Below are 25372 nucleotides of genomic sequence, written 5' to 3' on the forward strand. Positions count from 1 at the left end.
ACATGACCCAAGAAATAATTTCTTTCTCATGTTTCTGCGGGATGTCATTTTTCCTGCAGAAAACGTTATGGAACAGCAAACACTTTACGATTCTGATAGTTCTTACAAATTTGTAATGTTAATGCGATCTAGAGATATTTTTCAACGGCTCAACTCAAATATAACAGCGGCAAGGTTCAAAAAACAACAACAGTATGATAAAATAGTTCATTTTAAACCTTGTAATCCCGGAAATTTTGTTTTATTAAATATTCAATTGTCTGTGACGGTCCATATAGGGTTTTAGCAAGGGTAAACAAAGTAAACTATGAAATAAAGAAAATGGATGGGCAATTGCGCGTGCATCACAACCGACTAAAGCCGGCCGTTCTAAGAACTCCTTGGTCGTTTGAGCCCAGTGAACAACTACCAGACGCACAGACGGACGACAAGACTACTCCCGCACAACAATGGGATATCTAATTTGACTCGGAAGCTTTCAAACAGTTCGTGGTAACGAACTGTAGTAAGGAGTGACCCGGCTCAATAGTAACCAAAACTCTAAAAATAGAACTTTGGTACCAATAGCTACATCAAAATAATCATATTTTAATGCTAATTTTGAATACATAAGTTTCATCAAGTTTAGTCTTACCCATTAAAAGTTACGAGCCTGAGAAAATTTGCATTATTTTAGGAAATAGGGGAAAACACCCCCTAAAAGTCATAGAATCTTAACAAAAATCACACTATCAGATTCAACGTATCAGAGAACCCTACTGTAGAAGTTTCAAGCTCCTATCTACAAAATTTGGAATTTTATACTTTTTGCCAGAAGGCAGATCACGGATGCGTGTTTATTTGTTTGGTTGTTTTTTGTTTTTTTTTGTTGTTTTTTTCCCCAGGGGTGATCGTATCAACTCAGTTGTCCTAGAATGTTGCGAGAGGGCTCATTCTAACGTAAATGAAAAGTTCTAGTGCCCTTTTTAAGTGACCAAAAGAATTGGAGGGCACCAAGGCCCCATCCCACGCTAATTATTTTCCCAAAGTCAACGGATCAAAATTCTGAGATAGCCATTTTATTCAGAGTAGTCGAAAAACCTTATAACTATGTCTTTGGGGACGACTTACTCCCGCACAGTCCCCGTGGGAGGGGTTACAAGTTCAAAACTTTGACCAGTGCTTACATATAGTAATGGTTATTGGGAAGTGTACAGGCGTTTTCAGGAGGATTTTGTTTGGTTGGAGGCAGGGGTTGAGAAGAGGGGGATATGCCGGGGGAACTTTCCATCGAGGAATTTGTCATGGGGGAAGAAAATTTCCATGAAGGGAGCGCAGGATTTACTAGCATTACGTAAAAAAAAACAATGAAAAAATAAATATAAAAAAGATTTTTTTTCAGCTGGAAGTAAGCAGCGGCATTAAAACTTAAAACAAACAGAAATTATTACCCATATCAGGGGTTCACCTCCTCCTAATACCTCGCTCTTTACGCTAAAGTATTTTTAGTAATTTCAACTATTTATTCTGTGGCTTTTGTGATTCAGGGGTCATTCTTAATTAATTGGGACAAAATTTAAGCTTTAGCGTAAAGAGCGAGGTTCTGACGAGGGGGCGAACCCCCTGATATATGTAATAAAAACACGAGAATCCAAAAGTTCTTTACGTAAGCTAATTTACAAGTTACGTATATCTTTTACTTATAAAAAGATTCGTAAAAAATTAAAAGTTCTAGTTGCCTTTTTAATTAACCGAAAATCGGAGGGCAACTAGGCTTCCTCCTCCGCTCTTTTTTTCTCAAAATCATTCGATCAAAATTATGAGAAAGCCATTTAGCCAAAAAAAATAAATATACGAATTTCATTTTAATTATTCCTCTGCGGAGAGCCAAAATCAAGACATGCATTGATTCAAAAACGTTCAGAAATTAAATAAAAAAAAACAAGTTTTTTAAATGAAAGTAAGGAGGGACATTAAAACTTAAAACGAACATAAATTACTCCATATATGAAAGGGGTTTTTCCTTCTCAATGCCCCGCTCTTTACGCAAAAGTTTGACTCTTTCTCTTAACTCTACATTTTAAAACAGTAAAAAACTTCAGCTTTTTTGTGACGTGACGTGAGTCGGTCACGGAGCACTCGAAAGTCCCGGGTCCTCTGCGATTGCGGCCGCAACGAGAAACTCGGAGTCCGAAGTGCTCTCAATATAAAACGTTAGGTGGCGCAAATGCTATTGCAATGGACCAACCTAGTGTTAAGCACTTAATATTGAATATGTTTTTTAAGCTGTTGGAAAAGTATTTTGTCAATTTTTTTTTTTTGTTACTCACACCACATACCTGTTCCCTCTATTTTGTGTTTTTTTTTATATAAGTAATTGATACTCACCATACTTCTAGATGCAACGTCCTACAAGCGACGGCAAACCATCGCCACATCAATCGTCAGTCTTGGCTCTTTTCTACATCCATCCATATCCACTAAATTCCAAAGAGAAGCTGCACTTTGAATCTTCATTGGTCAGTTCAGAGTAGCTTCATCGACGTTATATGAGAACCACAGGTTTCGCAGACGAGACTTCTCTAAATATTCATTTCTCCATTTTCCAAACCTACTTTGAAGCATCATGTAGGCAGAAGAGGAAGCCATGGGCTTTGCCTGCAATATCTAAATAGATGAACCATTCCTATCGAAGCACAACTTAAGTAATCCTTCAAACAACTATCATCCCTGTATGTTGTACATTTAAGTCATCTAGTTATCTTCAGACGTAGCTGTCATATCCCAGGTTTGATCATTGAGCTGATTTACACATTTGACTCTGATTTACCTATTTGATTAACCTATTGTATTCTGATTTACCTATTTGATCCTGATTTACGCATTTGATCCTGATTTGTGTATTTGATCCTGATCTACCTATTTGATTTACCTTTTTGATCCTGGTTTACGCATTTGATCAAATTTACGTATTTGATCCTGATTTAAGTATTTGATCCGAGTTTACATACATATTGGATCCTTCTGGTTCTCCTAACGTCTTGCTGTCATCGAAGAGTAGCATCTGGTCATCGAAGTTCGTTTGTAAGTGAAACAGTGATATGGTGGAAACTGACTTTCCACTGTGGGTCATGAACTATCGGTTGGGTGTGGTGATAAGCAGGTCAATCATAAACTTTCAGTTACGTGAGATAATAAGCCAGTCTTTTGCAATCCAACTTCCTTCTAAGATAGAGTAAAAATTGACATTTTAAGCGCAAACTGTGCAAAATAGATAGAAGTGATTTAAACGCACATTGTATGTTTTTTAAATTGTCAGATGCTGCTAATTTTTTTGTTTCTTTTTAACTTGAACCGGGACGGTTCAAAGTAAGGAGGGGGGTGTTGTACACTAGGGTTTATGCCGGGTTAAGTAGATTCTAAATAGATGCAATTGTCACTTTCACTTTAGTTTTTGGGGCATTTTATCATTTTATCATATTTCTGGGAATATCTTGTGGGTTCTGTTGGGGCATATGTCAATTTGGGTATATATAGATAGGGGAGTGATTTAACCAGTGCAGTTCAATTTCAAGTTCAGTTGAGTAAATCTAAGTTGAGTATATTTTGATGTATTTATGTTTCTATTTTAGCTATATAGAATAAAATATAGTAGTAGCCTAGCTCTCGCTTCTGTTCAGGCGTAGGATTGAGAAAAAGCCAAAGATACTATATTACCAACAAGATTATAATACATAATACTTTTTATAATTATTCTTTCTTTTGTGGGTTCAGCTATTAATAAATTCAATGTCTTTTTCAAATATGCTGTAGCTATGAAATGAGTTGGCAGATTTTCTAATGTCGTTTTTGCGAAAACTTCTACTTTTACTTCCAACTCTATTAACTGATTTCTTGTATCATTGAGTTGGCAGATTTTCTAATGTTGTTTTTGCGAAAACTTCTACTTTTACTTTCAACTATTAACTGATTTCTTGTATCATTTTTATTGTGCATTCAAAAATTACATGAATTTTCAGCAGATATTTTTTAATTCACTGGCTGGCTTAAGCACAAAAACAGCGACATTATTTCTATTGTGGAAAACTTGTTAGTCATCCTTCACGAAGTTTACGTTTTTAGCTTTGACTGTTTAGCTTTGAAGTCTATATGGATAGATAATAGTCAGAAAAAACAAATGCTTTTTGTATATACAAATATCGATTTGGTATAATAGATGTGCCTTCTTGGATCTGGTCTTCCAGTGATAATTTATGTAAAAAGATTTTGGACTTTTTGCAGAGGGTTTACAACCCTCTGCAGCCTTTTTACCATATTGATACTGGTTAATTAGTCCATGTTGTCTTTTGTTAAATTGATTTTTTTTTTCTCGCTGTTTATGGATTTTGTTTTTATTTATTTTAATACTCCGTGCTTTGTGTTTTTATACTTTTACGGGTAATAAAGTTCATTCATTCATTCATACATAGATACCATCTCTGACATAACAATTGGCAAAAAGAACTTGATTCCCCCTTCTTAGTCTCCACCTCTCTTTCCCCACTCAGTACCCATATTTTCAAAGGTTTAAAAATGCTGAAGTAAATCAGATGTCGTGAATCTATCTGTTAGATATTGTCAATTTCTATTGAAAAATCTCTTGTATCATTGATCTATTATGTACTTTCCTTTATTTTTAAACACTGCCTCGTAAATATGGGATTTGAGAATTTATTAGTTGTTGTTTTTTTTCAGCCAGGTCAACATACATACCAGTGACGGTAAAAGTCGGTGATAAATTCTTACTTTCGGAATATGGGGGAACCAAAGTAGAAATTGAAGATAAAGAATATTTTTTGTTTAAAGAAAATGATCTCTTAGTTAACCCAGTGTCAAAGAATAGAAAGAAAAAGAAATCTGAAAAACTGTTTTAAAATTTGTATGTGGTACTATATTATGTTATATTTAATATTTGTATCATTTATGTTACATTAGTATTAAATGTTTTTACATAAGATAATTCATTGATGGATAATATTGGGAATTTTATTCTGGGCTAGCCTGCTCAGAAAAACTAGTCTAGATAACAAGTTCATGTGCCTTAGTTTCCTGATCTCCCAAAAGCAGCAATTCAGGGTTCTGGCCCCTAAGACCCTCGATGTTTGCGCTTATTGTCGACTTGTCTCATCATTCGAATAAAGGGTGGCCGTGTGCTTCTAGAAGGGGAGAAAAAGGTAGTTTCTGTCGATAAAAGATATGCGAGTGTAACAGTTCATTTTTTCTAGGGAAATGAGTTGTTAGGTGAAAAGACGACATTTGCTACAAAATTATAACACTATCTGCTTTAAACATACCAAGCTTCAATATAGAAGAAAATCCATCATATGTCTGCCGTGCTAGCAATTTTTTAGATAACCTAGAAGCCGAGTATATTAAGTTTATGATTTGTTTGAAAAGTTTCTGAAATCCAAGGGACAACCTTAACATAAATAGGGAACCAAACTTGTTGTCTTCTAGTATGGGCATAAACTATTGTATTTAGAATATAGAAAAAATACCAAATTCTGTATAAGTTCATGCAAAACACCCGAGTTACACTCAAAACAAATGTAAAATAAAGTTAGAAATGTGCTAACTTTCATAATACTTTATCACAGCGCTTCTTTTATGTTGGTATCAAAAGGGCACTTTTATTGTACTCTGAAATTTACGAAATCTAACATATAAATGTCAAGAAGAATTATTTTGATTCCAAATTGTTAGTTTCCTCCCTTTTAACTGTAATGGGAATAGTAATTTCCTTCATTTCCTATACGTTCAGTGGAAATGAAGACTCAGAACGTTATTCCCCTCGGTGAATTTCTCCATGGCTTTTAATCAGAAATAACTATATTTTTTAAACTTCTTTGCTTTTATTCGTAGATATATCAATAAATTTATACTCATTGATAAAAAGAAAAGCTTCTAATTTCTTACAGAAAAACATAGGGGCACCATTCTAAGTTTCCATTGATTAAATTAATGGAATCAAAATAAGGAATCTTCCAAAAATACCCTTCATGGTCCTTCTCAAAAACTTCCATAATAAAAAGTTGAGGCTTGAAAATACTTATGTTCAAACATTTTATATTAATCTTTTTATATCGGGAATTGTAGTATTGAAACAATTCTGCTACTAACTCGCTGCAGCACAAAGCCACCTGAGGCGAACATACCTGTCCACGCTCTTTCTCTAGTCTGATCTTTTCAAAGCCTAAATCCCTACTCGTTTTCATAAAATTGTAATTTTCATAAAATCCTTTCGTATGCCCTCTTTTTATTTTACAGTTCGTGGTAACGAATCAAACAGTTCGTCTTAACGAACTGTAGTAAGGAGCGGCCCAACTCAATAGAAAACGAAACTTTAAAAAACGGAATTTTATTACTAATAGATGCATCAAAAGAATTGGATTTTTATGCTGATTTAAAATGTATAAGTTTCATCAAATTTAATCTTACTTATCAAAAGTTACGAGCCTGAGAAAATTTCCCATATTTTTGAAATAGGGGGAAACTGCCCCGAAAAATCATATAATTTTAAAGAAAATCACGCCATTGCATTCAGCGTATAAGAGAACCCTATTGTGGAATTTTCAAGCTCCTATCTACATAAATGTGAAATTTCGTTTTTTTGCCAGAAGACCAATCACGGGTGCTTGTTTTGTATTTGTTTGTTTGTTGGTTGTTTTTTTTTCTTATTTTTTTTCTTTTGCCCACGGATGATCGCATCGACCCAGTGGTCCTAGAAGTTGGAGAGAGGGCTCATTCTAATGGAAATTAAAAGTTATAGTGCCCCTTTTAAGTGACTAAAAATATTGGAGGGCACCTAGACCCCCTCCCACACTCATTTTTCCCCAAAGTAAACGGACCAAATTCTAAGATGGCCCTTTTGTTCAGCATAGGCGAAAAACGTAATAGCTATGTCTTTGGGGACGACTTACTCCCTCACAGTCTCCGGGAGATGGGCTACAAGTTATAGGCCTTGACCAATGTTTACATATAGTAATGGTTATTGGGAAGTGTACAAAAATTTTCAGGAGAATTTTTCTTAGATAGGGAGGGGGTGGAGGGGAGGGGGTTATATGGGAGGAGGATCTTTCCATTGAGGCATGTTTCATGGGAGGAGAGAATTTCCATGAAGGGGACGCTGGATTTTCTAATGCTATTTAAAAAAAAAATAATAATATAAATATGAAAAAGTCTTTTCTACTGAAAGAAAGGAGCAGGATTTAAACAAAACGAACGGAAATTATTACACATATGAGGGGTTCATCTCTTCCTAAATACCTGCTCTTTACGCTAAAGTAATTTTAGTAATTTGAACAATTTCTTCTACGGCCTTTGTGGTTCAGGGGTCATTCTTAAAGAATTGGGACAAAATTTAAGCTTTAGTGTAAAGAGCAAGGTACTAAAGAGGGGATAAACCCCCTCATATACGTAATAAAATATACGAATATAGAAGTTCGTTACGAAAGTTAATCCGGAAGTTACGTATATTTCTTATTAATAAAAACGTAGAAATTAAAAGTTTAGTTGCCTTTTTAAGTAACTAAAAGATTGAAGGGCAACTAAGCCTCCTTCTCCACTTCTTTTTTCTCAAAATTGTCTGATCAAAATTAAGAAAAAACCATTTATCAAAAAAAAAAAAAAATGCAAATTTCGTTCTTAGTATTCATGTGCAGAGAGCCAAAATCAAAATATGCGTTAATTCAAAAACGTTCAAAAATTTAAAAAAAAGAAGTTTTTTTTAGCTGAAAATAAGGAGCGACATTAAAACTGAAAACGAACAGATATTACTCCGTATATGAAAGGGGCTATTCCTTCCTCAGCGCCCGCTCTTTACGCTAAAGTTATTCACTGTTTTACAAAGTAGATTCGAGAGAAAGAGTCAAACTTTAGTGCAAAGAGCGGGGCTTTGAGGAAGGAGCTGCCCCTTTCATATACGGAGTAATTTCTGTTCGTTTTAAGTTTTAATGTCGCTCCTTACTTTCTGTTAAAAAAAACTTTTTTTTATTTAATTGCGTTCAGGGATGACTTAGTTGTTGCTTGGACCCAGTTTGATGTCCAAAGAGAACATTATTTGGCCATCTGTTATTCTTCATCCGTAATGTAAGGCATAACCATGTTAACTTTTCGTTGTCATTACCGTGGCTTCCAATTTTCTTTTGAGTTCGCACGCTAATCTTCCTTTGTATTGTAAGCTTTTTTTTTCAGCTAAAAAAAATAAAATAAAATAAAACAAGTGAAACACTGCGTCTTTGCTATTCTGTTTCTTGCAGTTTCACTGCATAACTCTCTTCACTAATAATGTTACTTAGGTAAGTGGATATATGTGCTTAATAGATTTTCTCGCTACCTAGCGTCATATAAACATTTTTACTGATCTTTGGGATAACAGAGACCCTCTTTTATCGGTCTAGAAAAGTGAAACCCTTCATACCATAAACTTTTATAACTAGGGATAACATGGAAGAACGAAGAGTTTCTAGACTGAATGAGTGTAAGTTCTTAAGTTTGGCCAACATTTCAGGAATAACGTTTGGCCAATTTAGTTATCCTTTCTGTCCCTACTGCTCTTTTTTTCTTTTATTTTTCTTTTTTTTATGTCTCAGAAAAGCCTGTCCCTAGTTAAATAATATTCAGTTACATCGTCTCTTCTGTTACTTAATTAAATTAGTAATAAATATGTGTAACTCACGAGTTAACTTATGCAACAAATTTCTCTATTTGTTTATTTTTATTACGTATATGAAGAGTTTCTCCCCCTCGTCAATACCTTACTCTTTACGCTAAAGCTTCAATTTAGTCCTAATTCTTTGAGAATGACCCCAAAATCGCAGAGACCGTAGAATAAATAGTTGAAATTACTAAAAATATTTTAGCGTAAAGAGTGATGTATCGTGGAGGAAACAAACCTTACTTATGCAACAAAATCCTTACTTCCACCTGAAAAAACTTAAAAAAAAATTATTTTCTCTTTTTTTTTAAATAATGCTAGAAAATCCTGGGGCCTCTTCATTTAAATTTTCTTCCCTCTTGAAAAATTCCTCCACTAACAGATCTTTCCAAGTAACCCCGACCCCCATTTAACGTGAAAAAGTACCCCTGAAACTTTTGTACACGACCCAATAACCATTATTATTAAAAACTAGTTTTTATTACTTAATACATACAGTAATGGTTATTTGGAAGTGTACAAACCTTTGCGGGGGGATTTTTGGTTGGGAAGGGGGGTTTAGGGGAGGGGGTTACATAGGAGTATCTTCCCTTGAATGATTTGGTCATGGAAGAAGAGAAACTCAATTAAGGGGGTGCAGGATTTTCTAGCACTATTAAAAAAAAAAAAAACACTGGAAAAATAAATATGAAAAAGTTTTTTCCACTGAAATTAAGGACCAGCATTAAAACTTAAAACGAACAGAGATTATTACGCATAATGGGGGTTCATCTCATCCTAAATACCTCGCTCTTTATGCTAAAGTATTTTTAGTAATTTCAACTATTTATTCTTCAGCCTGTGTGATTCAGGGGTCAATCTTAAATGATTGGGACAAAATTAAAGCTTTAGTGTAAAGAGCGAGGTATTAACGAGGGGGCAAACCTCCTCATATACGTAATAAAAATATACGAATTTAGAAGCTCGTTACATAAGTTAATTTATAAGTTACGTATATTTTTTACTAATAAAAACGTTCGTTAAAAATTAAAAATTCTAGTTGCCTTTGTAAGTAACCGAAAAATTGGAGGGCAACTAGGCCTCCTCCCCCACCCTTTTTCTCAAAATCGTCTGATCAAAACTAAGAGAAAGCCATTTAGCAAAAACAAAAAATTAATACGCAAATTTCGTTTTAATTATTCATTTGCGGAGAGCCAAAATCAAACATGCATTAATTCAAAAACGTTCAGAAATTAAATTTTTAAAAAATAAGGTTTTAAACTGAAAGTAAAGAGTGACACTAAAACTTAAAACGAACAGAAATTACTCCGTGTATTAAAGGGGCTACTCCCTCCTCAATGTCCCGCTCTTTACGTTAAAGTTATATTATGTTTTACAAAGAAGAATTGAGAGAAAGAGTCAAACTTCACCGTAAAGAGCGGGACGTTGAGGAGGCAACAGCACCTTTAATACACGGAGTAATTTCTGCTCGTTTTAAGTTTTAATGTTGCTCCTTACTTTCAGTTAAAAAACTTTTTTTTTTTTTTTTTTGTTTTTTATTTAGTACGCTGAAGAAACAACCTCGAGAGCTCTTTCGAGTTACGGCTTATTCTACGTAATGTAAAGGATAACTGACTTGCGTGGCAGGGTAGCATGAAAAAGAGGAAAATTACTAAATAATAATTAAAAAGTTTTTGGTAACGAACTGTAGTAAGCAGCAACCCGGCTCAATAGTAGCCAATTCTCTGTAAAATGGAATTTTCATACGAACAGTTATATCAAAAGAATTATAGTTTTACACTGATTCCTAATATATACGTTTCATCAAGTTTAGTTTTACCTATATAAAATTACGAGCCTGACAAATTTGAGTTATTTTGGAAAATAGGGGAAAACACTCCTTAAAGTCAAAGAATCTTAACGAGTATCACACCATCAGATTCGGCGTATTTGAGAACACTACTGTAGAAGTTTCAAGCTCCTATCTATAAAAATGTAGAATTTACAATTTTTTTTCCAGAAGACCGATCACAGATGTGTTTATTTTTATTTTTTTTCCAGGGGGTGATTTCGTCGACCCAGTGGTCCAAGAATGTCGCAAGAGGGCTCATTCGAACGGAGAATTAAACGTTTTAGTGCCTTTTTTAAGTGACCAAAAAATTAGAGGGCACCTAAGCCCCCTCCTACGCCCATTTTTCCCCAAAGTCACTGAATAAAAATTTTGATATAGCCTTTTTGTTCAGCACAGTTGAAAAACCTGTGCAACATAGGCTGCAAATTACAAACTTTGACCATTGTTTGCAACTTTGACCAACTTTGACCATTGTTGACTCTTTCTCTCAATTCTACTTTATTAAAGAGTAAAAAACTTTAGCGTAAAGAGCGGGGCGTTGAAAAGGGAACAGCCCCTTTCATGCACGGAGTAATTTCTGATCGTTTTAAGTTTTAATGTCGCTCTTTACTTTCAGTTAAAAAGTCTAGTTTTTTTTATTTAATTTCTGAATGTTTTTTAATTAATGTATGTTTGAATTGGGCTCTCCACACATAAATTATTAAAATGAAATTTGAATATTAATTCTTTTTTGGCTATATGGCTTTCTCTTAGTTTTGATCAGACGATTTTGAGAAATAAAGGGTGGGAAAGGAGGCCTAGTTGCCCTCCAATTTTTCTGTTACTTAAAAAGGCAACTAGAACTTTTAATTTTTAACGAACGGTTTTATTAGTAGAAAATATACGTAACTTGAGAATTAACTTACGTAACAAACTTCTATATTCTTATATTTTTATTATATATATCTGGGGATTTTTCACCTCGTTAATACCTCGCTCTTAACTATAAAGCCTAAGCTTTGTCCCCATTCTTTAAGAATGACCCCTGAATCAGAAAGGCCATAGAATAAATAGTTGATATTAAAAAAAATACTTTAGCATAAAGAACGAGGTATTTAGGAAGAGAAAAACCCCTCATATGCGTAATAATCTCTGTTCGTTTTAAGTTTTAATGCTAATCTTTACTTTCAATTGAAAAAAACTTTTTCATGCTTATTTTTTTAATTGTTTTTTTATAGTAATGCTAGAAAATCCTGAGCCCTTTTCATTGAATTTATATTCCCCCATGACATATTTATCCACAGAAAGATCCTCCCACATAGCCCCCTCCCCCCCCAAACCAAAAAAATCCCCCTGAAAATGTCTATACACTTCCCAATAACCATTACCGTACGTAAACACAGGTCAAAGTATGTAACTTGCCGCCCCTCCCCTGGGGACTGTGGGGGAATAAATCATCCCCAAAGACATAGTTATTATGGTTTTCAACTATGCTGAAAAAAGGGGCTATCTAAAAATTTTGATCCGTTGAATTCGGGAAAAAATGAGCGTGGGAGGGGGCCTAGGTGCCTTCCAATTTTTTGGTCAATTTTTTTGGGCATTATAACTTTTCATTTCTGTTAGAATGAGCCCTCTTGCGACATTCTAGGACCACTTGGTCAATACGATGACCCCTGGAAAAAAACAACAACAAACAAACACGCACCCGTGATCTGTCTTCTGGCAAAATATACGAAATTCATATTTTTGTAGATAGGAGCTTAACATTTTTGCAATAGGGTCCTCATAATAAGGGCTCTCATAATAATAATCAAAATAAGGCAAATTTTCTCAGGCTCGTAACTTTCGATGACAAAGACTAAATATGGTGAAACTTATATATTTAAAATCAGCATAAAAATCCAATTCTTTTCATGTATTCCGTTTTTTAGAGTTTTGTTTAATATTGAGCCGGGTCGCTCCTTACTACAGTTCGTTACCACGAACTGTTTGAAACGCTGGTGAGTTTGTAAATTGCAGCCCCTCCCCCGGGGAGTCTGGGGGAGTAAGTCAGCCCCAAAGACATAGTTATCATGTTTTGACTATGTTGAACAAAATGGCTACCTCAAAATTTAGATCTGTTGACTTTGGGAAAAAATGAGCGTGGGAAGGGGCCTAGGTGCCCTCCAATTCTTTACTGTTTTAAAATATAGAGATAAGAGAAACTGTCAAACTTTAGCGTAAGAAGCAGGGCTTTGAGGAGGAAAAGCCCCTTTCATATATGGAGTAACTTCTGTTCGTTTTAAGTTTTAATGTCGCTCCTTACTTTCATTTAAAAATACTTTTTTTTCATTGTTTAATTTCAAATAAGAAACAAATTTAAATACTCGGCTTTTTGTTTTAAGTAATTTACAGTCTTTTATGAGAGCTTACCTTTAAGCTAATATTATGCCTGTGTCTCTGATGGAGGAAGCTTGATTTTAGACTAGCTTTATGGAATTAATTTTTTTGGGGTAGGGGGTGGGGGGGTGGGGGGAGAATTCACTTAAATTTTAAAGGGCACAGTTTGGCCGGTATTCATATATTGTCGTAGGCAATTAAGTAATGTCAAAAGCAATAATTATGAAAATAATACTAATGGTCAAAAGTGATCCTAGAAAATCATACACACCTTCAGGGAAATTGTCTTCCCCCATAACAAATTCCTCCATGGAAAGATTCCCCCACTTAACCCCCTCTCCTCAGCCCCTCCTCTTTTCAACAAAAAAATCCCCCTGAAAACATCTGTACACTTCCCAATAACCATTACTATATGTAAACACTGGTCAAAGTTTGTGACTTGCAGCCCCTCCCACGGGGACTGATAGTTATTAGGTTTTTTGACTATTTTAAATAAAATGGCTATCTCAGAATTTAGATCTGGTGACTTTGTGAAAAAATGAACGTGGGAGAGGGCCTAGGTACCATCCAATTTTTTTGGTCACTTAAAAAGGGAAATAGAATGTTTAATTTCCGTTATAATGACTTCTCTTATGACATTCTAGGACCAATGTGTCAGTACGATCACCCCTGGAAACAAAACAACAAATAAACACGCCCGTCATTTGTCTTCTGGCAAAAAATACAAAATTCCACATTTTTATAGACAGGAGCTTGAAACTCTTACAGTAGGATTTTTTGATACGTTGAATCTGATGGTGTGATTTTTGTTAAAATTCCATGACTTTTAAAGGTTGTTTTTCCCTATTTTCTAAAATAAGGCACATTTTCTCAGACTCGTAACTTCTGATAGGTAAAACTAAACTTGATTAAATTTATATGTTTAAAATCAGCATTAAAATGGAATTCTATTGATGTAACTATTGGTATCAAAATTCTGTCTTTTAGATTTTCGGTTACTATTGAGCCGGATCGCTCTTTACTACAGTTCGTTACCACGAGCTGTTTGACTAGTTTTTTAGATGGCTCGGCATTTTTCCAATGCAAATATGAGGCCTTTGCTATCTATCTGCAATTTATGCTGGCTGTTGGTTACAATTACATGATAATAGAAACCATCATGTGTTCATCCATGGTACAACAGTCACAGTTTAAACAAATTTCGCTAATAATGGTAATATACAGTGGTCTGAGTTTTCAAAAAAACCCATAGACATTATCATTTTTTAATGTCTTGGCAGCAATAAATGATAATTTGGACTTAACAGAACATTTGTGATAATTTGATAGCACAGACCAGCTATTAAACTATGAATGTGACTAAATGAAGAAAGCCCCAGTAGAGTAAGTTTAGTGTATTGTTTTTACAAGTCTGCTTTGAGTGATCAAACAGGATTCACTAAAATTATTGCTACAGCCAAGAATTTCCAAGGCAAGTATTTTTATTATAGATGGCGTATTTGTATAGACTTGTGCGGATATGCTAGAGCATATTAAATTTATATTAAATTTAAAGAAAATTTATGTTTAAACTGTCAAACATTTCGTGGTAACCAACTGTGTGTAAGGAGCGATCCGGCTGAATAGTAACCAAAACCCTAGAAAACAGATTTTCTAAGATATCAGTAGATGTATCAAAAGAATTGGCTTGTTATGATGATTCCAAATATATAAGATTCATAAAGTTCAGTGTCACCCATTACAAGCTACAAGACTGAGAAAAGTTACCTGATTTTTGAAAAAAGGGAACACCCATAAGAAAATTACATCTCCAGATATAGTGTATCCGAGAACCCTAATGTGGCAGTTTCAAGCTCCCATTTGCTGAAATATCGAGTTTTGTATTTTGCAAAAAGAAAGATCCCGAATGTGTGTTCATTTATTTGAGAATATCAGGAAAGGCCTTATTTGACCGGAATTAAAGTTCTAGTGACCTTTTTAAGTGACCAAAAAGATAGGAGGGCAACTAGCCCCCCTTCCACTGCCCCTTTTTCCTCAAAGTCGCTAAATCCAAATTTTGAGAAAGTCATTTTTTTCAGCATAGTTGAAAGGCCCAATAATAAGGGGAGATAAAGCAAAGGGTTTGGCATTAAATTCAAAATGGGTGAAAATCAACAGCCTGGATCATCGAATGAGACAAGACCCAAAAATAGAGAGCTTGCAATTTTTAAAAATGATAATTTGTTGGAAGAAAAATAAGTTTTTTTTCCACCCTTTGCGCCACGAACAAATCTACAACCAAGACCATCATGTAAGATTAGACCAATAAGGGCAGGTAAGGCAAAGGGCAATGGCAAATTGTTTGAATTAAATAAAATCTAAAATAAAAAAGAAAGAAAATTGGGACTAGAAGATAAGTGACAACGAGAATCAAAACGTGTCAAAATTGAAAATGATAGCGATGAGAATGCAAATAATGATTCTTTGGAACCACCTGAACAATCAAACGTGATAAAACCAAGAAAATATACCAAACAAATTAAATTCACACTCGGTGAAAATGAACAACGTGAACTATCAAATGAGAAAAGACCCAAAAACAAAAATCTACAAATTTAAAAAATGATAATTTGTTGGAAGAAAAACAAGTTTTGTCCCACCGCTTGAACAACTAATAAATCTACAACCTGGACCATCATGTGAAACTAGACCAGCAAGGGCAGCTAAAGTACAATGCCATTGACAAATTTTCTGAAGTAATAAAATCCAAGCTGAAGAATAAAGATAAATTGTGTTAGAAGATAAGCAGCAGTCAGAATCAGAACGCATCATATTTGGAAATAGAAGTTATGATGATTGGGATTGGTATTTTGACATGGATAAGGTCATTTATGTTCACAATGTCTTTGCAAAAAAAAAATATAAAAAAATCCGGAAGATGTGTTTCGTAATGACTACTTTTGACATTACTTGATTGCTTACGACAATATATGAATACCAGCCAAACTGCACCCCTTAAAATCTAAGTGAATTCCCCCCCAAAAATTTGATTCCAAAGAGCTAGTTTAAATTAAGCTTCCTCAATCAGAGGCACAAGCATAATTATAGCTTATAGGTAAGCTCTCATAAAAGTCTGTAAATTACATAAAAAAAGCCAAATATTTAAATTTGTTTCTCATTTGAAATACTTACCTTGTGAGCGTAGTTTAAATGATTTGAGCCTACCCTTTCCGCAATTCAGAAGGACGGTTTATATTTAGTTTCTTTTTCGAATTGTTAAAGATGCTGATAATTTATTCCTGAATAATTATCTAAATTAATACGAAAATACCGAGTTTAGATTCTCTACAAAAAAAAGAAAAAAAATAAAAAAACAATGCTTGACCTAGCACTACATTGGTAATTATCGATCATAAAATCATAAAACTAAGATTTTATTCTAAATCAAAATATTTTAATAGAACTAGTTTACAAGATAATTTTGAAAATTCGCCCACGATCATTCTTCTTGTTTTGACGTTGCTTTACAATAAACGATAGGTATATGTACATCTCCTTAGCATTATGAATGGAAAGGGGGGGGGGCTGAATAACACGTGTAGGCACAGTTAATATAAGACTAATAATGAACCAGCTCTACGTTCTAGACATTCTTATAAAATCCACACGACTTCACCAAAACTAACATATATGCCTGTTCAGACATAAAATAATAAAATTAATACAAGGATAAGGCCTAATAGAAACAAAAATGTGGTAAAAGCTTGGGAATATTGAAATAAATAGAAAATTATTATGCTAATAGAAAAATTACTAAAGAACAAAATAAATTTAAGCTAAAATATTTAGCCACCTGTATAATAAAGTAAATTCATTTGAAAAAAACTCAAAGGAAAAAGAAAGTTGGAAGGAGAAAGGATTGCAAAGACTTTAAAGATAACTGTAAGAAAATGGGTATCCAGTTCTTATCAAAACGTAATATCTACTATAAGGATGCTAGTGGATTACTTGAAAAAAGCATTTCAGACGACCGCGCTCAACTAAAAAGTCCCTCATTTTATCCCATCACAGACACCTAATGGATGGCTGTTTACCGGATGGTTGTAGGTTGTCCCAACACTGGGAAACCAAGGACATATATCTTTCTAACTTATCTACCCTTCTTCCCTCCCTGTTTGTACATGAGCCTACAGGTACACAGACAATTCACAGGGGAAGAGAGAAAAATCTATTCATATAAAACTGCTAGCTCTTGCTCTCATTTGTCCCTCATATCCAGAATCTTGCAATTATCAAACATTTCCTGAAGGCTCTCCTTCAAAAAAGCAAAAAAAAAAAAATCTTTGAAAAGTTATCACTTTTCTTACTTCCATAAACAAGAAATTATCAGAACCTTACGGAAGAAATATCAGTGAATGTCAATTAGACTGACAAATTAGGATCTTTTTTTCGTTAAAGTGAAAATTGTGATCCGGTCGTGAGAAGGTACGGGGATTATCAGCCCTATTCATGTTAATTTTTGCCCATTTTGAGTTTGAATCGTCTATTTATTGTAATTTCTGTTTGTTTGTTTTAATGGTGATTTGACATAGTTTTATGCTTGGACGATTGTTTAACGTTTTTTTTGTTCCTTCTTGGATTAATGGAACTCTTTATTTTTCTTTGGAAAACATCTTTTGTAAAAAGAGTTTTATATTTTTATTATTTATTTTTTTCGTTTTTATTGACATAGGCTTTTTCATAGAAAAAATAATAGTGTATATCTTTTCAGTTTTGTTTTTGTCTATAAGAATCCATAGTATGGGTTGCTATTTGTATGTTGGAGAAACTTTTTCAACGATTATTATTCCTGACACAAAGAGTATTTTTTAAATTAATTTATACATTCTGAAGTTGACCTGAAAAATAAAACTTAATATAATTCCCGAAGTATATGCTCTTTGACAGCCTGGATACACTTACACTGCTTTACTCATTTAAATTATAAGAACAAAAGAAGTAATAGTAGTATCCCAAAAAGTTTTAACCCCCAGTCGTTCTCGATATACTGATGAAGTGTCTTATTGGTAACCATAAACACAATACCTTTTCATTTATTTTAAAGCTACACTTAGCTAAAAGAAAACCTTTAACTTTACAAATAAGAAACTAACTTATATAATAGACTTATATAATAACTTACATAATAATTTAAATTTTTTTAAACTTTAGTTAATAAAAAAAAGTAAAACTGATTGAATATATATCAGTACATTTATACTAAACTGACAATATAAAGCCATTTTTTTTAGTAAAGTGCAAATTATGTTCAGGTCTTGAGATAGTATGGGGCTCTTAAAAGACAAATGAAATGAAGAAAGGAAACATTAAATGAAAAAAGAAAATAATCAAATAGGTGAAAAAACGAGGATTTTGTCAGCCAGTAGCAAAATATGAAAGACGAAAATCAAGCAAATATTTCGACAACGACCTCCGTCAAGTCGTCCTCAGTGCTAATAAAAAAACAAAAAAAAACAACAAAAAAACAAACAACAACAAAATCTAACCTTCTGAAGTGAACTCTACAAGAGAAGAAAAGAAATTCAATCAAAAACAAAAACCACCTGAGATCAATAAAAGAGAAGTTACCAATTACATGGAATAAGTATCCTTTGCCTTGCAACAGACTTTGCCTGTCTACAATTTCGGTTTTCATTAGAAATGCGGACAGGCTGTCTGAAACTAGACTTTACGAAAATATTGATAGAGTCTCTTAATATTAGTTTGTTATAAAATGGGCTTAAGGAAATATCTCTCGTGTCTCTATTTATAGCCAAATTTCTGTTTATATATATTTTTTTAATCTGAATTGCCTCTCTAAAAGATTATGGTAGGCCAATTATGGTAGATATTAAAGTTGACTCTTCAAAAAGAACTAAATGGTCAGGATTTTCGTATATATGCTGAGCCAAAGTTGTCATTTTTATTTTTAAATCTCAGGGACCTATCCATTGAAATTTTGTGTTCATGCAATCGTTCCCCTAGTTCTTGATGGGTCCTACAAAATAAAATTTCCCACTTGAACACGGGACTCTGTAGACTCCACTACCTAGCATAGGGTCCGTTTAATCCTTCTCCGAGTTTAAAAAATGTTCAATATTTTATTCAGTTTTGAAAGAAACAGAGAGATTATCTTTTTTTTTTCCAGGTTTGTCGCTGAGTTTCGAGACGTATGGCTATGTAGTAAAAGTTTTGTTCTCAATAGCCAGAGTAACTGAATCAAGGGGGACGGGCTCCTTATTTTCCTGTTTTACCTTTTTGCATCGTCTAAATATTATGCTTTCAATGAGGTTTATTGGATAGCCATTGTAGAATAAATTATCTTTAAAGTAATCGAACTCAGATTATAGATGATTACGTTAACATAATTTTTTACACAATCTGAAGGCCCGTTTATCCAGATAATGGGTTTCAAAACTCTAACACATATTTTAAAAGACTATAGACTCAAACGATATTTGCTTAGTAATGAAATATCTAATTTCAAATCTTTATTACATCAGACAAAATTCTAAATATCTCACAAAGGTCTTTCCGACGCGTTTTCAATCTAGCCTAAACTCGCTTATCAGAAAAATTTTCTAAACTCGAATTTCTACTTTTTCAACAAACACAAATTTTCCTTTGTTCACAAATTTCCTTTTCAAATACAAACACCTTTGAAAAATCTATCCTCCAAGGTTTTCACACCCAGGGAGCTAAGTATTGTGTCAAAAGGACTTAAATTTGCAATTGCTCAGACACAATTAACTATATCAGAAATTATTACGAATATGGAGTCCAGTGTTTTTAGCTCTCGTGGTGAAGTTGAAAATCCTGACCTACTAAGAAGAGAAATAGTAAAGATTATTCTTGATTATAAACCGTCATGGTTGCTTTCAACTCAATCAAAGGAGAAATTAAATCCTCAGAAACTTGAAAAAGATAAAAATACGGTAATTACAAGAGCGGACACAGGAAGCACAGACGTGATTATGGACTCCTATTATGGTAACCTTTTATTGGATAAAAATACTTACAAAGAAATAAAAACTGATCCCACAGATAAACACACCCACCAGATGAGAAAAGAATCAGAAATTTTAAAAGACAATAGACTAATCACCACTAAAATGTACAGAAAATTTTACTCAAAAGGTTGTTCAGCCCCAAAATTTTATGATCCACCCAAAATCCATAAGAAGAATACTCCGTTACGTCTTATTGTAGCATATTAAAGTTCTCCAGCTATAGGTGTAGGGAGGCTCTTAGCCACAATTTCTAAGCCTCTTCTAACAACACATAAATCTTACATAAAAAAAAAAATCCATACATCTTGTTGAGAAGCTTAAAAATCAAAGTATAACAGAAAAAAAAACTATCTTATCTAGTTTTGATGCAGTTTCCATGTACACTTCATGCAAAGTCCATAAATGTGAACAGGGCTTACAAAGAAAATTAGACCTAAGTTGCCCGGCCAACGTGAAGTGTTGTGGCAACCTTTGTCCGGCTTCACCGACTAAAATTTTGTAAGAGCAACACTTTAGTTTTACCATCAAATACACTGGAAACAAAACATAGCTACACCAGCTAGCAAAATTTACTAACCCCTCATTGCCGAAGGTGATTATTACCTAACAGCCGACTGTTGCTTACAAGTCGTCAATATGTCTCACAATTTGTATTGGCCTTGATTTCGTTTCAGTGTGTACCTTACTACTGAAGTTATCAACCCCCTTGAAACTTTGAAACTGTTATACCTCATGAAGGAATTTTTGTAACAAAAAATGGATGTGAGACTCTTTGATCAGATCATCAAGAGCTATCGATTGCCGTCGAAAAAAAAAAATTATATCTGTCTTTGTTCAAAAGTTGATTTTTTTTGCCGTAGGCTAACTTTTTAACGTCACCACTTAGAAAGGAGCGAAGGATGAGTTCCAATTTCCTTAGCAATGAGAGAACTTTTAAAGTTTATTAGTCACATCTGATACCATTTCTCTACCGCAATCCCAAGTCCGAAAAACCGAATGATAAACTCAGCTGAAATCACGAACAGAAATGGGCAGAAACAATAGATGGCAGCACTTTTGGACCCTTGGGAAAGCGCCACAGTTTTGCTTCTGTAAATTTTTCTATGTACCACTCAAAGAAGATATATTGGCTGTGGGGCCGGGTAACTGCCGCATATATTTAACACTTATAGATTTTAGTCCATCTTCAACTTGAAAGGGGTGCCTGCCTGCTGGCCTGCTAGAACGGAGCTTTCCGTCGAAAGCAGAAACATGGTTTGATAAAACAAAAGCTTGGCTGCTCAACTTCAGATACTCCTCTCTGACATAGGATATACAACTCCACTTCACCTCGCACACCATCGGCTCTGGCTCTTGGACAAGCCAAAATCATCCTTTTTGGCCTCAGGTAAGAGTTCTGCGAAGCTTTCCAAAATGTAATGTCATATTCATCAATCCGGTCTGAGGTCCACACTTTTCTTAAAAACCACAGAGGTTAGATCTATACCAGTTTCAAGGAATAGGCTGAGATCGGCGGCATAGGAAAAAAAAAAAAAAAAAACGAGACAAAACTAAAGTGTTGCTCTCGCAACACAATTAGAGGAAAATTCTGCTTGGTCAAATTATAAAACCTTGGAAGTTGACACAATAATGACGCTTCTACGTCTTTGCTACAAGTTTTCTTTGAGTTTTATGTTCCGAGAAAAAATTTTCCTTCAGGTCAAGGGCCTACCCTTGGGTACTGTTTCGTCTCCTTTTTTGGTAAATTTTTACATGGATTTCATACAACAATCTGCTTTGAATAGTTTCCACTTAAAATACTCTCTCTGGTTTCACCTCGTTGATGATATTTTTGCTGTTTGGGAACATGGTCAGGATTCTCTAAAAGATTTTTTGGCACATTTGAACTCTTTTGATTCGAATCTTCAATTCACAATAGAACTGGAAGATTCTGGAAAGCTCCCTTTCTTGGATGTTTTAATTACAAACACCAAAAACAATAAGAACAATAGGGAATTTCTTTAAGACAATGGGAAACAAATTAGAATGAGCATCTCGGTCCTATGTCCAAGGGCCGTCCTCAGCAATACAAATAAAAAAAAAAACTTACAAGAGGATAAAATTAATAAAACTAAAATGAATAATTTTTCAAAACAGTCCCAGCAACCTTAGCTCAGCAAAGTTCAACCAGGACTGATAAATAAATTGTTATGAAACGAGGCAATTCAATGAAATAAAAGAAAATTATTTAAAAACAGGTTTTTAATGCCAGCCTAGCTTTTTTCGCTGCTGATCTAATAGGTCTATTTGTGACAGGTTCTGTGTTAATATCTATTGGTTTTTTAAAATATTTCGTAAGTTTATTTTTAATAAAATTTGTGCATAAAGCATTCAGTGAATCAAACAGTTCGTGGTAACGAACTGTAGTAAGGAGCGACCCGGCTCAATAGTAAACGAAACTCTAAAAAACGGAATTTCGATGCTAAAGGATATATCAAAAGAATCGGATTTTTATGCTGATTTCAAATATATAAGTTTCATCAAGTTTAGTTATTGTCATCAAAAGTTACGAGCCTGAGAAAAATTGCCTTATTTTGGAAAATAGGGGGTAACACCCCCTAAAAGTCATAGGATCTTAACGAAAATTAAACCATCGTATTCAGCGTATCAGAGAACCCTATAGAAAAAATTTCAAGGTCTAATCTACAAAAATGTGGAATTTCGTATTTTTTGCCAGAAGACAAATCACGGGTGCGTGTTTATTTATTTTTTATTTTTTTTTTTTTTCCCAGGGGTCATCGTATCGACCAAGTAGTCCTAGAGTGTTGCAAGAGGGCTCATTCTAACGGAAATGAAAAGTTCTAGTGCCCTTTTTAAGTGACCAAAAAAATTGGAGGGCACCTAGGCCCCCTCCCACGCTCATTTTTTTCCCAAAGTCAACGGATCAAAATTTTGAGATAGCCATTTTGTTCCGCATAGTCGAAAACCATAATAACTATGTCTTTGGGGATGACTTACCCTCCACAGTCCCTGGGGGAGGGGCTGCAAGTTACAAACTTTGACAAACTTTTTTACATACAGTAATGGTTACTGGGAAGTGTACCGACGTTATCAGGGGGATTTTTTTGGTTTGGGTGTGGGGTTCAGGGGAGGGGGCTATATGGGAGGATCTTTCCTTGGAGGAATATTTCATGGGGGAAGAGAAATTCAATGAAAAGGGCGCAGGACTTTCTAGTATTACTAAAAAAAAAACAATGAAAATATAAACATGAAAAAGTTTTTTCAATTGAAAGTAAGGAGAAGCACTAAAACTTAAAAAAGAACAGAGATTATTACGCATATGAGGGGTTCTAAAAATACTTTAGCATAAAGAGCGAGGTATTTAGGAGGAGATAAACACTTCACTCTTTATGCTAAAATTTTTTTTAATAATTTCAACTATTTATTCTACGGCCTTTCTGATTCAGGGGTCATTCTTAAAGAATTGGGATAAAACAAGATTTAGTGTGAAGAGCGAGGTATTAACGAGGGGACCAACCCCCTCATATATATAATCAAAAATATAAGAATATAAAAGTTTGTTACGTAAGTTAATTCTTAAGTTACGTATTTTTTTTTACTAATAAAAACGTTCGTTAAAAATAAAAGATCTAGTTGCCTTTTTAAGTAACCGAAAAATTGGAGGGCAACAAGACCTCCATCCCCACCCCTTATTTCTCAAAATCGTCTGATCAAAACTAAGAGAAAGCCATTTAGCCAAAAAAAGAATTAATATGCAAATTTCATTTTAATAATTTATGTACGGAGAGCCAAAATCAGTCATGCATTAATTAAAAAACTTTCAGAAATTAAATAAAAAAAACAAATTTTTTTAAATGAAAGTAAGGAGCGACATTAAAACTTAAAACGAACAGAAATTACTCCGTATATGAAAGGGGCTTTTCCTCCTCGACACCCCGCTCCTTGCGCTAAAGTTTGATTCTTTCTCGCAACTCTACTTTTTAAAACAATAAAAAACTTTAGCGTAAGGAGCGGGGTGTCGAGGAGGAAAAGCCCCTTTCATATACGGAGTAATTTCTGTTCGTTTTAAGTTTTAATGTCGCTCCTTACTTTCATTTAAAAAAACTTGTTTTTTTTATTTAATATTCTCCTAGATCGCTATTTAAGGAAATATTATTGTTAATCTTAAGTCTGATTTCAATTGCTTCTCGAACCACTTGCTTTATGCCTAGATCATTGCTGATAATGGCGGATTCTTCAAAAGTATTTTGTGGCTAGGGTTTTCGAAAACATGGCTAGTTAAAGCAGAATCAAAAGAAACAGAAGTAATATTAGAATTCAGAGCTTTGGTGATATCATCTTTATGTTGTTGTGGGCGTTTCTCAAAATTCTGTTGGATTCTCCCTACATAGAATTTGCCACAGTCGCAGGGTATTTGATAGACACCTCTTTGGCGAGTAACTGGAGTCTTATCTTTACCAGAATTTAGAAGATTTATGATTTTCAAATTATTGGTAAATGCAACTTATAGATTATTTTGTGTGCATATTTTTTTAAGATTTCTATTGATTTTTGGGATATATGGCAGTTAAAATATATTTTGGGGCTTATCAGGATTTTCACATGGTAAATTATCGTTCTTTTTATGGGAGTGTCTTTTCACTCTACGGTTAATTGTATTATAAATAAATAAAAGAGGATACCCATATCCAAAAAAAATATGTCCCTGATAAGGTCTAGTTCAGCTGTGATGTAGGAATCAGAACAAATATTCAGGTCAGCATCTACGAGAGATATTATGACAACTCTTTTAACTTTTTTTTTTGGGGGGGGGGGTTGATTCAAAATGTAAATATCTATTGTTTTGTGTTGGTTTTCTGTAAATAGTAAAATTGAGTTCATCTAAGTTACGAATAATTAGAACATCTAGGAATGAGATATTATTAGCAATTTCGATATCTAAGGTAAACTGAAAATTCCTATCATGTGTATTAAGGTGATCTAAAAAAATCCTAAGTTCATTTTCCCCATAGTTCCATAGTGAAATTACGTCATACTTATTACGTCCCCAAAATATATGTTTAAAAAAATTTGAATTTAATGCCCAATTTTCAATATACTCTACTTAAATATTCGCCAGTAATCCTGAAAGAGGCACACCCATGGGTAAGCCATTTATTTGTTGGTAAAGAATTTTTAAATCATTTTCTTCCATTTCATTGAATTGCCTCGTTTCATAACAATTTATTAATTAGTCCTGGTTGAACTTCGCTGAGGTACGGATGTTGGGATTGTTTTGAAAAATTGTTCATTTTAGTTTTATTGATTTTATCCTCTTGTAAGTTGTTTTTTCTTATTTGTATTGCTGAGGACGGACCTTGGACATAGGGCCAAAATATTCATTCTAATTTGTTTCCCACTGTCTTAAAAAATTCCCTATTGTTCTTCTTGTTTTTGGTGTTTGTGATGGAAAGGCAGTGTGTTTTTCGTTGTTATTTAGTT

This window comes from Artemia franciscana, chromosome 6, assembly GCF_032884065.1.
Source record: "Artemia franciscana chromosome 6, ASM3288406v1, whole genome shotgun sequence".
Lineage (NCBI taxonomy): Eukaryota > Metazoa > Arthropoda > Branchiopoda > Anostraca > Artemiidae > Artemia > Artemia franciscana.